Here is a 5,597-nt window from a genome sequence, read left to right on the forward strand (position 1 = left end):
AAAAGGGGTCCAACACCACATCCCCACAGGTGCACACCCACCCATCAAAGAGAGCTATAAGCCAATACCACCTTCACATTGCCAGTGTACCAAGGACATGTTGAGCAACATGAAGGCGGCTGGGGTTATCCGTGACAGTTGTAGCCTTTGGGCAGCTCTGTTGATCCTGTTAAAAAAGAAGGACGGCACCACTCCCCGTATTGAGGAATCGCTAGCTGCATTGAGAACTGCAAATTATTTTTCTACCCTTGATCTCACTAGTCACTATTGGCAAGTGTCCGTTGCTGAGGCAGACCCCTATGGGTCTCTGCGAGTTCAAAAGCATGCCCTTCGAGCTGTGCAATGCGCCAGGAACCTTCCAGAGGCTGATGGAATGCTGCTTGGGACAAGATTTTAGGGTGTATAAAAAGGGAGATTAGATCCCGTGATCCCAACGTATTGTTACACCTCTATAAATCACTTGTAAGGCTACATCTGGAATATGGGAACCAGTTTTGGGCTCCACATTTTAAAAAGGACATTCAGAAGTTAGAGTCAGTTCAAAGGTGGGCAACTAGACTACTACAAGGAATGGAAGGCCTCCCATATGATGACAAGTTGAAAAAGTTATTAAGTGATTATTGGCTGCAATGGGGCTTTCTGGCTGGTGCCAGCCTCTCTTCTTAGCACACAGGAACCACAATCCCTACACCATGCTTCAATGGATTCTCTCATCCCAGCCCAGTAAAACTACATATTTTACACAGTCATAAGCAGCCAAAAGGGATCTATTCTATTCAATTGCAAATGATCTAGATAAGACTGAGAATAAGATACTGCACGGGACATAGCAGAGTTGGTCAAGTTGAGTGGAGATGAGTTTGCTATTTGGCACAGCTTTTTGCATCAATAAAGCAAGTAAAAGGTGTGAAAGATAAAAAAAAGGGTGAAAGTGTGAAAAGTGAATTGGCCAAATTGAGGTGCATATAAAGTTTTTGCTTTCTTTCAATTCACTAATGGGGCTCATTTGAATCAGGTGAATTGAGTTCTGCTTTTGGAAACTGGGTTAAGAAGGGGTGCACCGGTCCTGGAGGTACTGCAATACCAGGTCAATGCGTGGAGTGGACAGAGCAAGATTTTTTCCATCTCCTTGTTCTAAAAATCCATTTAATATATGGTCCCCAGAGAGGGGACGTATCAGATATTAAACTGATAAGAACAGATTTAATTTTTTTTTTTTTCTGTTTATCAGTAGGACTTCAAAATAACAAAGGTGATCGCCTCCCGTTGCCTGGGAACCGTCCAGGCACAAGAGGGCTATGTGTCACCAGAAGGCGCACACACTTCCTCAAGGCCGGCAGACGTGCAATCCCAGGCACCTTCCAGTACCGACCAAGGTAGCGTCCTCCGAAACTACACTTGATCTTAGCCAAAAGGCCGAGAAGCTATAACCCGAATTGGTTACGGCCTTGAGTGGCACCCTGGCCTATACCGGACACATATTAGGGAGAGGGAGACAAACCCACGCCTACAGAAGACATTTTGTCACCCAAGCCAACCCTTGAAAAGGCTGTTTTGCAGAGCAAAAACAAGAAGAATGGTGCTTTTTGCAGCCGCCGCCCACTGCAATGAATCTGAATAACTCCTCCTTTTGGACACAAGCACCTCCCCTCCCCCTTGCAGTCTTTCCAATTCATGATACAAAAAGACGGACGGACAGGACAGGACAGGACAGGCTGCCTGACTTTCCGTCACTGCCACCCTTTGCCATCCTTGCCCGTAGAAAGCCCTTTCATCATCCCCAAACCCTAATCTTTTCCCTTCCCTTCCCAGATGCGTCTCACTCCCTTTCATTAGGAAGTGAGCGCAGCCTTTTCTCCGTTCTGCACATGCGCGACGTTAAACACAAATGCGCAGGCGTGCGTTCCATTACCCTCACTGCATTCCACTCCCATACAGGAAGTGGGCGCAGCTATTACTACGGTCGCACATAAAAGAACCCACGGCCACCACTGCACATAGCTGACTCCACCACAGGACACCCACTTCTACACCAACGCAGGTAAGACAGGATCGGCACCTCTATGCTCCCGTTACAATCAGGCTCAGTCACCATGTGATAACGCTCTCAACTCTTTAGTTGCAGGCTCCCCTTGCTTCACCTCCACTGGCTGTGCTGCCATTTCATCTCCCACCTGGAAGGTATACTTTATTCCACTATTTTCCTGTTTCTCTCTTCCCCCTTTTCCCATAACCTACTTTTATCTGCATTTGTGGGGTATCTATATGCTATTTACATCATAGTTTTATTCATTAATATGGAAGGGAAGAGTGCCCATGAGAGTGTTGAACTGCGGAGAGCAAGAGATTAAGCTGCTCCGATTTGCCACCATTGATAAGCTGTTCTCAGTAGATACACATGCTATCCAAACAGCAGCATCCACCATTGCTTCAGCCCACCCATTCAGTGACAGCTCACCAAGTCAGCCAGAGGAGTGGTGTAAGGAATTACACGTAGGCACTGACTCCACACCTTCACATCACAAGAAGGGGGTCTACAGGCTAGTGCAAGAATACGAGCAAGTCTTCAGCAAACATCCGCTAGACTTTTGAAGAATAAAAGGGGTCAAACACTACATCCCCACAAGTGCACACCCACCCATCAAAGAGAGATATAAGCCAAAACTACCTGCACATTACCAGTGTACCAAGGACATGTTGAGCAACATGAAGGAGGCTGGGGTTATCCGTGACAGTTGTAGCCTCTGGGCAGCTCCGTTGGTCCTGTTAAAGAAGAAGGACAGCACCACTCCCCTGTATTGAGGAATAGCTAGCTGCATTGAGAACTGCAAATTATTTTTCTACCCTTGATCTCACTAGTCGCTATTGGCAAGTGTCCGTTGCTGAGGCAGACCGGGAGAAGACCGCCTTTGCCACCCCGATGGGTCTCTGCGAGTTCAAAAGCATGCCCTTCGAGCTGTGCAATTTGCCAGGAACCTTCCAGAGGCTGATGGAATGCTGCTTGGGACACCGAAACTTTGAAACGGTACTGCTATACCTTTATGATGTTATTGTTTATTCTAAAGCAAACAAGATTTTAGGGTGTATAAAAAGGGAGATTAGATCCGGTGATCCCAACGTATTGTTACCCCTCTATAAATCACTTGTAAGGCCACATCTGGAATATGGGGTAAAGTCCTGAGCAGGTTGATAACCATTGGTTTGAGCATGGTAGGGTGTAGTGCGCATCTTCCTGCATCGGTAAAAGCTGCAGAAGTCCTTGAAGATTTCCGCTTCAAAGGCTGTGCCTTGATCTGTGAGGACTCTCTCTGAGTAGCCATGAGGTCTGCATAAGTGTGCTTGGAAGACCTTCGCTGCAGTATGGGCCATTAGATCTTTGACTTGTACCACAACCATAAATCTCGAGTAGTTGTCTACCATCGTAAGTGCATACGTGAGCTCGCCTCGATATTCTGCAACAAAACTCCCTTTTTCGATTTCAGTTTCAGCAAACACTCCTCTTCCTGTAGAAAATATTTATCATTACCTAAGACAGTCATTCTAATGCATGACAATATTAAGGCAATTTAGTTAAAACTTGTTTTAACTCACCTTTAAGGGGATTGATGTATTTCATGGTCAATCCAGGTTTGTCAGTGATGGCACTGACATAATGTATGGCGTCTTTTTCGGGCGTTATCCTTTGCCTTTTCATTGTGAAAATCCAGTTGCCTATATCAAAGCAAATTCTACTACTTGTAAAGTATGCAGAAAATGAAATGTAGAACATATAACATCAACTGCTTAGGAACGCATCATAGGTTAGTACTTAAAAGGATATTGTCATGTTCTAGTCATAATGCAAGCTGGACATTTTTCATGTTACCCTGTAATCGCCGGCCTGTTCTAATGCTCACAAGCCAAGATATAGGCTCAGCTGCTAAGGCTTCCCTCTGCCTTCTGAATGAAACTTGAATATGTCTGGGTCACTGTGTATATAGCAGGTGCTCAGAAAAAATAAGAGTCAATTCAATAGAAATAGCTCTGGCACACTATAGTGATCAATAACGTAAGAAAAGAACTCTTGGAATGCTGAAAATTCTTTATTTGTGCAAAAGGATAATTCATCCAACGTTTCGACCTTGTTTTTAGGTCTTTATCAAGGATAAAGTTATCTAAGATCATAAAGGGTTACAAAACCATATAAACACGTAATTAGTACATAGTACAACATAACAGTACAATATATTGCTACTTGAGAGTACAATGGGTCAAATGACCATGATGCACATACAAAAAATTTTTCCAAAGCCATAGTGAAAACATTTGTACTGAGGAAAGAAAATTTCCACATGACCTATCTGGAGAAACATTCTGGATCAAACAACCAAAAATAGTCAAGCAGGTAAATACACACCTATATGGATAACAGGATGATATGTGTTCAATTGTATAGCGTCATTGCCATTAAGGTACAAATGGAAAACTTGCAATCCTATATAGTGAAGGAAATGAACACATATCATATCAAAGAACACAGGAACATGGGTGTGAGAAAAACCTCAATGTTTATACTTTGTTCTTTATAATGGTGTGAACATGTATATGTCTCAGTACCTTATGCACTTGAGAATTCTAGTGAGTAGATCATGAAAGCCTATTTCAGAACTGGAATCGGTAAATAATTGTAGGTGGAATCTAAATGAAAAGATGGTACAAGTGTTATCATGACACGTGGGCTATAACACAATGGACCGTGTGACAAAGAAGAAAGGAGAGAAAGAAGAGGAAGAAAATGCAACTACCTGTAACATTACGTGATAGTCACTGGTAAGTATCACTTGACAATTCAAGTGAAAAAGGATTCCTTTATTAAAGGGTTCTCAGTCGCCTCAGGATCATGAAATACTAGGGTAAATGATATGAGAATGGGTAAGAAGCACCACTAAAGGAAATATGAGATGCAGGACATATATCTATAAACCCCTGAACTACATGATAGAAATAAAAAGAAGAAAAAAGAAAAAAAAGAAGAAAGAAGAAGAACACATAGAATGCGGAAAGAGAATGGGTACAACTACCTGAGTTACTGCAGGGAGGCCCCTGGTTGGTATTGTGAGGGTTAGTGGAATTCCTTCACTGAAGGGTTCTCAGTTGCCTCAGGTTCGTGAAAAATGCTATAGACAAATAATGCCCGGAGAAAAGGGGTTCATATACAGCGAATAATGGTAATACAAGGTACATGTGTCACATGTAATAGTATATATATATATATTGTACTAAGCTCTACACCAGAAATAGAAAGTAGTCCCTCTGCCTTCTGTCTAGGTGCCCTGAGTTATGTCCTGTAAACTGTCACAGCGACCCAGACACACATGTGTAGTAGGGGAATATCCCTGCTGAGATGCCAGTGCTAGAGCACTCGTTTGCTGTGGATTTGAACGCTATGTGAGCAGTTCTTACCTTCAATGAGCAGAAGTCTCTTTTTTCAGATTTCAATATCTCTGTGGGTATCTGGCAGAAATATGGAATACTCTTTACTGCTAAGACCCTGTACACCACTCCCACTAAAGGGGGCTTTACACGCTGCGACATCGCTAATGCGGAGTCGTTGGGGT

The 5,597-nt window shown here is 43.3% G+C and overlaps 1 pseudogene; it reads right to left on the minus strand.

Annotated features, from left to right (window-relative positions):
- Positions 1 to 1,050: 1,050 nt before the first annotated feature.
- Positions 1,051 to 1,257, minus strand: LOC142262753 (U2 spliceosomal RNA; annotated as a pseudogene).
- Positions 1,258 to 5,597: the final 4,340 nt, after the last annotated feature.

The sequence above is a fragment of the Anomaloglossus baeobatrachus genome, unplaced genomic scaffold (assembly GCF_048569485.1).
Source record: "Anomaloglossus baeobatrachus isolate aAnoBae1 unplaced genomic scaffold, aAnoBae1.hap1 Scaffold_252, whole genome shotgun sequence".
In the NCBI taxonomy this organism is placed as follows: domain Eukaryota; kingdom Metazoa; phylum Chordata; class Amphibia; order Anura; family Aromobatidae; genus Anomaloglossus; species Anomaloglossus baeobatrachus.